The 12,561-nt window shown below is 49.7% G+C and overlaps 2 long non-coding RNA genes across 2 annotated transcripts; both read right to left on the reverse strand.

Moving 5' to 3' along the window:
- Nucleotides 1–5,159: 5,159 nt before the first annotated feature.
- On the reverse strand, nt 5,160–7,036 carry LOC129643777 (uncharacterized). The gene is made up of 3 exons (XR_008710496.1): nt 6,913–7,036; nt 5,506–5,568; nt 5,160–5,262 (listed from the first exon to the last, which is right to left on the reverse strand). It is a non-coding gene; the product is annotated as an uncharacterized LOC129643777 (long non-coding RNA).
- A 2,957-nt stretch (nt 7,037–9,993) lies between these two features.
- LOC129643779 (uncharacterized) lies at nt 9,994–12,326 on the reverse strand. Its single transcript, XR_008710498.1, has 2 exons — nt 11,283–12,326; nt 9,994–10,345 (listed from the first exon to the last, which is right to left on the reverse strand). It is a non-coding gene; the product is annotated as an uncharacterized LOC129643779 (long non-coding RNA).
- Between the last annotated feature and the right edge of the window lie 235 nt (nt 12,327–12,561).

Below are 12,561 nucleotides of genomic sequence, written 5' to 3' on the forward strand. Positions count from 1 at the left end.
TGTTTCTGACTGAGCCAGGCTCAAAGCTGAAGTTTACACAACACACACCCAGAGTAAATGACCTTCACTGGTCCTAACCTACATACCTGCCTGAAGGACAGAACAGGGACAGGTTTGTGAGCCCAAACAGGATGGGTGGCAGCTTTCAAGTAGTTCCTCTCTGTGGTGAGTAGCTCAGCCTCTATGCCTGGAATGCACTGGAGAACTGCCGTCCAGTCCTCTCCTCGCATAGAGGCCTCCTCAGCTTCCTCGTCACATGGGTTACTTCCCCGTTCACTCCCTGCCCAGATGCGGGTCCAGCTGCAGCCTCAGCCCACGGACGCAGCAGGCACCTGGGAAACAGCTGCCGGTGACCCAGATTGTCTTTGGTCAAGGCCGGCCCAGCCTGCAAGGAGCAACTTATAGAACCCAATTCCGAGAGTCCTAGGAGATCTTACCAGCTGGCCAGAGAGACAGAGGCATGTGGCCAGTGGCCCTAGGGCCATCCTTCTCCTAAGGTCTAGGAGACAGTCAGTCCCAGGACTGCAGCAACCAGACCGACCGAGGGACAGATCATCTCCAGGGTGGTGATTCGATCTGTGCTTGGACGGAACCACTAGTTCACACGGGGCACCCTGGCTTCACTGCTCAGCAACTTAATTAAGCATCTGAACAATGAGAATCACACACAGACTAAGAAGAATTATTCACCAGCAAGGAAGGAAACTGGAGGAATCCAGAAATCTTCGTGAATTCTCTGCACTGGAAGAAAGGATTAAAATCTAAGAAAGGTAGAGGACTGCAATAGGAGGAAAAACCAAAAAAAAGCCTCAAGTGTGGCAAGAGAAACTATAATTAAAATAGCAAATTGCAATTTCGGGGTGGGAGGAGGGGATAGATGAGCTTAAAGACCAAGGGACATCTAGTGAAGCATCTGACAGAAATGATTCCCAGGGTTGTTCTGGGGAGAAAAATCCATCTGGAAACAGAGAAAAGGAAATGAAACAAGAATTTGCTGCATTATTTAAAGCTTTCCATGGTGGGGGTAGGGTAGGGGACATTCAGGAGACAGGAGGTTAACAGAGAAGAGAATGGAATTGCTCTACTAAAAGGGATTAAAAGAATCATAAGGGCTTTTTAAAATGACTCAAGCTAAAAAAAAGGGGGGGGGGATGCAAATAATCGTAGGCTGTGAAATTAATGGTGGCCAAGATTCTTAGTTCATTCTTTAAATCTGCTTAACAGGAAAAATGAAGGAGAGACATTTGTATGCTTGGGGAGTGATGGAGTCCTTGAAAACGCAGTTCTATAGAGCACTGACAAGACCAAATGCACAGCAGACAATATGTGTCCTGGGATAAGACTGAGCTGGCAGGGAGCTCAGACTCTGTGGCAGGGGCAACCTGCTTACCTAAAAATACCTGGTGCCCCCTCCCGTGAACATTTGTCTTCCCAAATATCTGACTCCGTCATTAAAGTCTGCACATCATGTCCAGAAATTAGCAAGGTCTACAGATGTTCTTGTAACAAATCACATTGAAATTAGGAGGGGCCTGGGTTTGAATCTTAGTGCTGTTACTCTCCAGCTTTGTGACCTTGGGCCAGTTACTGAACCTCTCTGAGTTTCATCACCTTATAGGACTATGGTGAAGATTAAATGGCATTAAATATGACAGAATAGCTGTTGTAATGTTGGGTCAGTGATAGGCTATCAGAGAAGCTTCATTAAATTTAAATCCTCCACCCTTTGTCAGTGTCTTTGGTCCGAAGGACCTTCTTCACTGAGTCCTGTCCTTACAACACACTGCTTCCTAGGAGCTCCATTTTAGAGCTCATTAGGAAACACATTGGAGAAGGCAATGGCAACCCACTCCAGTACTCTTGCCTGGAAAATCCCATGGATGGAGGAACCTGGTAGGCTATAGTCCATGGGGTTGCAAAGAGTTGGACAGGACTGAGCGACTTCACTTTCACTTTTCACTTTCATGCACTGGAGAAGGAAATGGCAACCCATTCTCCAGTATTCTTGCCTGGAGAATCCCAGGGACGGGAGCCTGGTGGGCTGCCGTCTATGGGGTTGCACAGAGTCGGACACGACTGAAGCGACTTAGCAGCAGCAGCAGCAGCAGCAGGAAACACACAGGCCTAGAATCCTGGGGGAGGTACAAGTCACCCCGAGCCCCAGTGGAGTCTTCACATTGTCTCTCATCTTGACGTTGACACGCCCAGTAGCCTGCCCCGTCGGTGCAGCAGACCTCTGCGCATGGCCCCTCACACTCAAGCCCACCTCTGTGCTTTACCACACCGAGGCTCTCTTCAGCCCAGCCCTTCCCAGAGGCAGCCCTTCACCCCTGTGAGATGTCCGTACATCCTGAGGCTCAGACTCACCCTAAGGGAGCCCAGCAAGTGTGCTTGAGGCACTGGTCCTGCCTGTGTGGGGAGCTGGGGGGAGAAGGGCGGGGGAGAACAGGAGACAAACCAGCTTCTAAGCAGAAATGAGGAGACGTAGATCCTGGGGTAGCAGTGGGCTTGCTGAGACAGTCTGGGAAAGGAGTCAGCAGGACCTCATGATGAACTAGTCCTGGGTCAGGAGGATAATGGAGAAGGGAATAGCAACCCACTCCAGTATGCCTGCCTGGAAAACCCCATGGGCAGAGGAGCCTCGTGGGCCACAGCCCATGGGGTCACAAAAAGCCGGGAATGACTTGGCAGCAACTGAGCACACACGCACCAGAGGATGAGGAGAACCTAAACGGACCCGCATCGCCCCTTGGTCAGGAACGCTAGGTCTCTCTCTCCAGGGTGGACAGTGGTGGCTGATCTCCCAGTTAGTACTGCCTGGCCTGTGCCCTGGGGCTGCTGGTCACTGTCACTGCCTGTTTCTAACAACTGCACTGGCTTTTTCACTCTTCTTTAACAAGGACCTGTGAGCTCCAGCTTGTGCGTGGGCATGAAAGACAAGGCTCCTCCTGGAGTTGTGCTCCCCACTCTGAGGCGGGCCCACCTTGCTGTGGCTCCAAGGATCTCATTCAGAGGGCCATTTAGGGCTCACCCTGCGCTCCTGAGCTCGAGGCTAACTACATGCAGGGCGCAGCAAAGAGGAACGAAACATCCCTTGTGTCCCTCACTTCCCAGTGTGTGATAAGGATGGGATATCATCACCGGGCCCAGAACTCTCCAGTTTGTGTTTGCCCCATGAGGCCCACCAGGCCTCACTGTGCAGCTCTGGATGAACAGAAGTCCGCTTACTGAGGGTGGGAGAGAGGTTCTAACCTCCTTACCAACACCTTGGTGGCAGAGGTGGCCACCAATCCCCACTGCCTGGTATGCCCACCTCCCCCTGGATGTCTGGTCCAGATGAAGTAGTTTGGAAACCATACTAATTAAGTGAGTCAATTACAAGACTGTAACTTGGAGCAAATCCCTGAGCGTCTGAGCCTCAGTGTCTTCATCTGTAAAACAAGGACTATCATACATACCTCATGGGACTGTCAGTATGATAAACTAAAAAATGCAAATGCAATCTTTTGGTAAACTATAAACTCCAAATAAATGAACCTTAATAACTGAGTGCTTATGCATAGCCCAGGAAGCATATCAGCCCATACCCCTTAAGGAATCTTTCTTAGGCTGCTTGCCTAAACTTCCTTTGTGCCCTACCCTTTCCCCTCTAATAGCACTAATCAAGCAGTGTTAAATTCTCCCTTTGCATGTCAATCTCCTACAGTCTACTGACCACTGTTTCCTGGCCCACAGCAGTGGGGCTCAGTACAGATTTGCTGAATGAATAGACTGAGGGCCTGGAAAGCGGGGCTGAAGATGCCAGATACAGCCACCAGGGGGCAATCAAAGCCTTCCCAAGCAGGTCAGCTTGAGTCCTTGCTGAGGCCCTTCTCAGAGGGAGAGAGAGACCTGTAAGAACTGCTCTCTGATGGGTAAAGGCCAGGGCCTAGCGCCCGGGCTGCGAATTCTCTCTTTGTCTGACATTGGCTCCATACAAAGACAGGTCCATATCTACCATGGTGTTCAGAGTCCCTGTGTCTGCCAGAGCCTGAGTGTCCAAGACAACCCTGGAGGAATCCAGCTGTGCTGGGGGTGCAGGTGCTGCTGACAGGGGCCAAGGGCCAGTGTACGTGTTGTGTGCATGCATACATGCTAATCCCTGAATGGTGTGTTTATAAGAGCTCTTGGCTGCTCCATGGAGATCCTGCCACCCACCCACCCTCATAAGCAGCATTGAAGAAAAGGACCAGACAGCACTGAGACCTGGGATGTGGGTCTGGTCCACCAAGTGGCCCTCTGTGGCCTCAGCAAGCAGCTTCTCCCCACTGGGCCTTGGTATCCTCACCTGTGAAATGGCAAAGCTGGGCTAGGTGGCTGAGGGCCTCTCTAGCTCTGACCTTCATTCTCTGTGTCTCTGAGGTGAGGGTTGATTCAAGTTCAAGGGCTCCAGGTAACTTTGCAGATTCTCAGTCTGGGTCAGAACCTGAATCCTCAGGATGGGCCTCTGCTACGTCTGACTTCCTATCAGGATGGAACCCAGAATCACCGCAGTGGTCACGTCCTGAATGCTGCCCTGGGCTCACAGGCGAAGGCTTTCAAATGCCTGGGGGACGCTGTCACTTGTCTTTCTGCCTGTGGAGCTTTCCCAGGTGTGCAGCCTGAGCCGATCTCTGCTTGCCCTATGCATCCCTCAGTCCCCACCTCTCGTTCTCAAACCATCCAGCTGGGAAGGTGAGGTGTGGTGACAGACCCGGTGGTCTGGGACACTGGCAGCTAGCAGAGCCTGGGGCTTCAGTCTCCGGGGGCCTCTGCTCTCTGGGACCCCACCCTCACCCCCTCCCTTCACCTCCAGGCAGGACAGGCCAGACAGATGAAAATCTACCCAAGCACAAGCTGCTGTTGAAATAAAGGCAGAGATGTTTCTTTATAATTTTCCCCTTGAAATAAACCCAGACTTAAGAACAACAGAAACACGCAAAATGTGTTTTTAGTGGAACCCAGATGGAGGGCTGGAAGCCCAGCGGGCTGTCTCCATAGAGGGTTCTTGTCTCAGGAATTCTATCCTTTCCCCCCAACCCCCCTCAGGAGCACCCCCACCCCCAGCCCTTGGCCTGGGGCTCCCCAGCCCAGGGCCGGCTCCCTCAGGCCAGATCCTTGGGGTTGTTTCCAGGTGGGCAGAGTGCTACACCCCCACATCACCCTTTGGACAAAAATCTGTGATTTCAGAGATTTGGGGGAGGGGAGCAGGGACCAGGACCAACTCAATCCAAACACCTGGATCTGCCGAAATACAACAAAGAGAGTGAATTAAGACATCTGAAAAAAATACTCTGAGGAATTCCGCTCACCCACATGGCCCACTGCTTCTCATTAACCGGCTCCAGTGCTCCATATTAACATATGCAAATCCAGCCTTGGGCTGGAAGACTTAGGATACAAAGGCAAGTCCTGACAACCCCCTTCCAACCCAACCCCCCCAACCCCAATGGTCAAAGAGTTCCCTGTGGGATGAAGAAATCTCACCAGTTCCATTTGGGTTTTGCTAAAACAACAGTCTTGAGAGTTGTAGCCACAGGATGGTCACTCCTTGAGGAGAAAGAGATGAGAAGAGTTACAAGGGAAAACTAGGAAAACAGATACTATAGAAGCTGACTTTTCTATGAAGTAGGATGATTGTTTTGCAACAAATATTCCTGGACGCCTACCACGTACCATGGGCTGTACTGGGATCTGGGGCCACTGACATAAACCCACACATGAGGACTAGCCTCAGACTGTTCAGCGGAGAAGGAGAAGGAAAAGGAAATCAGAAAGTATAATTATATAGCTGATGGGAGATAGTGAGTGTGGTCATGGATGAGTTGCCTCTGCAACCTCCAGGTAAAGATAGTTGGATATGGGGGTCGGGGGCGGGGGGCGGGTGTTGGTGTTTCTGATACCAAGAAACACAGACTTCGGAGCTATCAGCATAAATTTGAAGATGAGTTTCCTTGCAGAGAGACGTGGAAGATTGAGCCATTTTGTAGGAAGGGGCCGATTTGGGCTTCCCAAACCATTCATGGTTTTCTTTTTTTAAAAAATTTTTTGACAGTCTGCTGGGTTTTTCTTTTGCGGGGGGTTGAGGGGGGCTGTGCTGGGTCTTCACAGTGGCGTGCGGGGGCTTCCTGGTTGTGGAGCACAGTCTCTAAAACAGACGGGATGGGTAGTTGCCAGCAGCGCAGGGGCTTTGTTGTTCCATGGCTTGTGGGATCTGAGTTCCCCAACCAGGGATCAGACCCCCATAACCTGCATTAGAAGGTGGATTCTTAACCACTGGACCACCAGGGAGGTCCCATAGTTTTCTATTTCACTTCCTCTTTGGGCCGTTCCTGACTATACTCTTCCTCCGGCAATTTTCTCTCTTATTTCTCCCTTTTTTCCTGTTTCATCTTTCTGTAGGTGATTAGAATTGAATAGCAGCAGCGAGGGTCATGGGGACGGGGACCGTGAACCCTGACTGCTCCAGCTCCTAGCTCCCTGCCCAGTGCACAGTGGGCCCTCGTGAGGGAGGCCCTCAGAGTTTGTTGCCTAAATAAAGGCAGAAGGAGGAGCCAGGCTAGAGTTCCACTTCTGGCTGCTTCGGGCCTGTGCTGGGCCTCACTCCTGCTCCGAGAAAGGGGAGGGAGTGGGGAGAATGAACGGCAGGGGGCCTTGCCAAGGCCCGAGGCGGCAGCAAGGCCCAAGTCCTGTCTGCACTTCGCCTCCCATTTCCAGCTGTGACACTTGGATGGAGGGAAACCGTGTACCCTTCCAAGGAACCCTCAGACCTGAACCCTGCTCCATATGCATTGAGGAGCAGGCCAAGAGTGGCAGAAGTGCCCAGACAGAGGGAGACAGTATTAAAATTCCATGGGCAATTCCTTGGGAGGGAGTTTACAGTTCCTAACTGACCGTAAACCCTTTCTCCTGACAGGTCTTGGAATACATCACTCTTGGCTCTGCCGGAGCAGCTGACACATCGCAGTAACGCTTCTCCAAAAGTCAGGGTCTGCTGATTCCAGCAGGGACAGCAAGGCAAGCCGGGAGCAGCTGAAATGGTCTCCTCCAACTTCAGAGACTCAGGGCAGGCGGCTGGCTTAGCGGCAGAGGCCCAGCGACTGGGCTGTCAAGTGCAGCGCCCACGATTCCCAGACCAGAAGGTGGTTTGTGAACTGTCTGCCTCTGGGTGAAATTTTATTCACCTGGTGGGGAAACTCGTTTTCTCTCCACAGAATGCTCTGAGTGGCACATCGCATATGTGTTTTATTAATAAAAATGAGAAAATGGAATCATTATTACTGCATAATTGCAGTTCATTTGCTAGGCCTAATCTTTCAAAAGCCCAGGTGCCGGGGGTGGGGCAGGGGGAGAAAATAAAAGGGGAACTTGATCTGAACCGCCCAGGGAACCACCTGTGTAGGAGGCTCTCCAGGAAAGACTGAACGGGTAGCTCAGAAGTCCCAGAGCAAGCGGGTGTGGGCAGCAAAACGCAACCCTCTCTGAGCTACCAGACTGCAGCACAGCCCTGGTGCCAACTCCAGGAGTCGGGTGACCTTAACCAAGGCCCTTTCCTCCTGGAGTTCCGTTGTTGTTTTTTTTTTCCAGGAAATTAGAGCTCATATTCCTGCCCTGCTTGGCTCACAACGTTGTCCTGAGAATTAAATGACAAATGACCTCCATCATGGATTCTTTCCCTCATTCATTCAGTCAACAATCATCTGCCCAGGTATGTTTTGGGCTAGACACAGTGCTGGGCCATGAGATGTAAAAGGGAATAAAATGAAACCCTGCCTTCAAGGAGTCCATAGTATAGTGGTGGCCATACAGAGAAAAAAGATGAGATGGGGGAACCCCAGATGCACACCCAGAGGAAGGGCATGCCCCTCGCCTGGCATAGAGAGAGCTTCAGGAGAGTGATGCTTACTTGTAAAAAGGTGAGCAGGAAAACTGGAAATGTATCACACCATTTCCAAAATGGACATGCTCACGGTGTGTGTGACCTTGAAGGCAGACCTTGATGCTTCAGTCTGAATATAATGATTGATGTGTATTTTATGGCCACGACTGCCCAATGAGGCTGTTAAAAAAAAAAAGGAGAGGATGGGGTCAAGGGGACTTTTTGCCAGGCTGCTTTGCCCCCATGTGGAGGACAGCACCCCAACTGTCTCCTTGAGTCATTCACACCACCCCCACACTGTGGTGGAGAACTCCTGCTCCTCAGACCAAACCTCCACATGCCTGGGAGGCCCCAGGTGGGCCATTAAAATGTGATCTCTTAGGCTTGTCAGAAAGGAGATTAAGATGGCAGATTGACCAGTTTTAATATGGCAGCCCCCACATGGACACAGGCAGGGAGCTGGGCCAAGTGTATATAAATTGCTTTAGTCCTTAAGACAAGAACAGAGCTAAGAACAGCACTTTGGTAGAAGACACCCATACTTAAGAAGCATGACTATCTTTATGCTATTGACATTTTCTGTAATTTTCTTTTTGGCCTCCTTTGGGGCTTCCCCAGGAGTAAAGAATCTGCCTGCAATGTGGGAGACCTGGGTTTGATCCCTAGGTTGGAAAGATCCCCTGAAGAAGGGAAAGGCTACCCACTCCAGTATTCTGAGCTGGAGAATTCCATGGACTGTATAGTCAGTCTATGGGGTCACAAAGAGTCGGACACAACTGAGCAACTTTCACTTCACTTCACTTGGCCTCCTTTAATGGTTTAGATTAAGATTATTTAGTTTAATAGTTTAAGATTACTTTTTATTGAGATACAATTGACATATATTAGTTTCAGATGTACAACATAATGATTTAATATTTGTATATACTGTGAAATGATCACCATGATGAATCTAGTTAATATCCATCACCTCACAGTTACAATTTTTTTTCCTGTGATGAAAACTTTTAAGGTCTACTCTCTTAGCAACTTTTGAATATGCAACACAGTGTTAACTATAGTCACCACGCTGTACATTACATTCCATAATTTATGTATTTTATAACTGAAAGTTTGTACCTTTTGATCCCCTTCATCCAGTTGTTTTTTTTTTTGTTTTGATCTTTGTTTGTTTTTAGATTCTACATACATGCGAGATCACACAGTATTTATCTTTCTTTGTCTGACTTCACTTACCATAATGCCCTCACTTTTTTTTAGGTGGCTCAATAATATTCCACTGTATACATGTATACCACATCTTCTTTATCCATTCATCTACCAGTGGACACTTGGGTTGTTTCTATGGCTTGGCTATTATAAATAATGCTGCTATGAACATGACGGTGCATATATCTTTTTGAATTAATGTTTTCATTTCCTTTGGATAAATACCCAGAAGTGGAATTGCTGGATCATATGTTAGTTCTATTTCTTAATTTTTGGAGAAACCATTTTCAAAGTAAGGTTATTTTTTAAGACGCCAACCTGTTTCAACTTGAAGAGAGTCACCTTATGCTCTTGTGAACCAGAACAGTGGTGATAACAAAAATCAGAGAGAGAAACCCCTCATTTTATCCTGAGAAAGATGGGGCTCAGGAGGTCCAAGTTCACCCCACATTGTCAGCCACCCTTCCGGCTGGAGTTTCTCCTTCCAGGATTCTTCTGGGTCAAACTTTGGAGGGTTTCTGTGTTTCTTTCCACAGAAAAGACATTTCACTTATAATGTCAGTAAGAAAATATCACCGAGACTAAACACTGAGCGCTTTCCTCCTCCAACATGAGGGAGAGGTCCCAGAAAACGGTCTGGGACTCCCAGTTGGGAGTTTAATAACTTGTCCCTCTATGGACGCTGGGTCCTATTTTTCGTCTGTCTGCCAACACTGCCAGAGGTTCCCATACCAGTTAGTTGCGCTTCCAGAGGTCTGCTGGAGAGCTGGGTGGGCGGGCAGGAGACTCAGACAAGATGGGGTCTGTTTCCCAGCTGAACCAGGGAGAAATGTTTATCCCTCACCTCTGGGCCTGTAATGAATTCAGATTCAAGCCACACAGGCCTAGGAATCGATAGTTTTAATCATTTCAAAAACTGGCCCCACTCTGGGTAAAATTACAATGCGCAAGAAGCTCAATGGAGCTTAAAGGCCACAACCTCATTATCATTTCATTAGACTCACATTTCAGCAAGATGGGAAGAAATGTTCTCACACACCAACCCCTCCCACAGTTTCCCTCGCCTCCCTGGCCCCTGTGGAATAGCTGCAGAGGACTGAGATGGTTTACACCAGCTGTCAGCTCCGGGGACCACTGGCCACTCCCATCATGCACTCTGCCCGCGGAGGAAGCTTGGCGCGGTCACTGGAGACCTCAGCGCAAATCAGTGCAAATGCCTCCTGAATCAAGTTTGCAATCCTGGGAAGTTTAGTAAAAACAAGCCGCTGTCAGTTTGGCTTCTCACAGCTGGAGGGGTCAAGTCATCAACACAATATAAACCCAGGCCAGCAGAACCTTGTCCTGCTCAGGGCGCCAGACGCCCTCTGGGAAGCAAAGGGTTCGAAAATGTCTTAAACTTTTCCAGTTTGTTTATTTTCCAGTGTTTAATGATATTGTCCATGCAAGGAACCGAACCTCAGCTCCTGCTAACAATTAAAGAGGTTTTCTAGTTGAGGAGAAAATGTGATTTCAAGAGACAGAGAAAGAACTTGCACAGGAAGTAAAGCACATAATTCCCATTGAGAACATGTATGCAGAAAAGCCATGAGTTGAGAAGACCCTGATCAGATGTGAGCACTGGAGAGAAAGCTGTTGGGGGGACTGATCCACCCAGGGGGCCTTTTCAGAGCAGGTCACAAAGTCTGCTCCTCTGGTCCCCCTCTGTTGTACCTGGTCACTCCACCACCAGACAGCTTCAAGATTGTAGTGTCCTCAGACCTCACCATCCCACAAGTGCACATGGATTCCCACCCATGAAAACGACCAGATTTTACTGCTGTTCGATCCTGTCTGCCATAGGTTCACTCTGTGATTCAGGGGGCCCCTTGGGAGCACCCCACATGTGCTTATCAGCAGGACTGTCATGGGGAGTAGACCCCATATCTCACCAAAGCTTTGTTCCCCCAACCCTGTTTGCTCTCTGATGCTGTGCAGCCCACAGTCACCCCAGAGTGGGACTTGCTGCCAGCAGGCCTTCTGAAAACGCTGCCACCCATGCCCAGGGCACTGTCCCAAAGCTCCCTCAAAAGGGATGAACTGCCCACCTGGTGTCCTCTGTCCACTTGAGCTTCACAGTGTCCTGTGCCCCTCCCCCATGTGGTCACACCCTGTCACCCGGACCCCAAACAGCACTGACCTGCCTGAACCTCATAGGACCCTTTATGAGAATAGCCCCTTCAGCTTCCTTTGAGGCCTCTCCTCCCATGGGACTCAGCGCTAGGTTAGTGGGGCAAGGGTGGCATTGTGTATTTCTTTCCACTTCCAATTACCTCTCCGTTGCTGAGAGAAACCTGGGCCCCACTCCTCCCCAGCTGCAGTACACATCTGTACCCCATGGCTAGAAACGGTTTCAGCTGAGTCTGGGAGTCCTGGTCCACGTCCTCAGACCAGTCGTTCTCAACGTTGGCTGGATATTAGAATCACCTGGGGAGCTTTTTCAACTTCTATTGCCAAGGCCACACCCCAAAGCAAGAAATCAGAATCTCTGGGCATCAGTAATTTTTAAGTCTCCCTAGGCGATTCCCATCCATGCAGTCAGGATTAGGAACCACTGACTTAGAGGAAGAAAGGAAAGGAGAGATGGTGGGACGGGGGCAAGGCCAAAATTCGGAGCCATTTCCCTAGGAGGGAAGGGAGCTGAAACAAGCAGACGCAGTGCCACACCCTGGGACACACACTGAGAAAACCTAAGGATGCTTTCGCCAGACCAGCCAGTGACTCGCACAGCTGTTGTCAGTATCTCTTTCAGCTGAGTCAACATATTAGGAGAGTCAAAGATGAGTACAGCCCAGACCGGGTGGCATCCAAGGGATCTGCAGGGAGGAGGCCTCATCCACAGCCGTGGAGGAGACAGACAGACTCCTACAATTGACAGAACATCAGGAAAGCCCTGTGTCTCTTTCCAAACTTCACAGGGTGGCTAGCCAGCTGCTCTAAGAATGGTGTGGCCAGGGACTGGCCTACGTTAGCTAGGTATACCAAGAGTTCATTAATTCACTCATTCATTAGTTCATTTGTTCATCTGCTCACTCACATCCACACATATGTCAGAGCTGTGTATAAAGGACCTCAGATATCATAGGCAGCCCGGTGGTTCCCAGGCTTTGTTTTTAGCTGAGGAATGCCAGTTTAAGTGAAACCGTATGGATGCATAAACAAATACAAGGGGAGTTGCTCTGGGTAAAGCAGGATTGGAGGCCCTGGACGCGGCCCCCTCACCTCCCTTCTCCTAAGGAGGCTTCACCAGATTCTTCCATTTCAAGGAGAAACAGGGTTGGGAAACCTCTCATGTATAGATGAGGGCACTGAGGCATAGAGCAGGGTGGGGTCTTGCCCAGGATCATTCAGATTTCATGTAACAAATTTTCCCATGCCAGGTTCAGAAAACACAGAGCTGAGTAAGACATGGTCCTTGC

The sequence above is a fragment of the Bubalus kerabau genome, chromosome 2, assembly GCF_029407905.1.
Source record: "Bubalus kerabau isolate K-KA32 ecotype Philippines breed swamp buffalo chromosome 2, PCC_UOA_SB_1v2, whole genome shotgun sequence".
Lineage (NCBI taxonomy): Eukaryota > Metazoa > Chordata > Mammalia > Artiodactyla > Bovidae > Bubalus > Bubalus kerabau.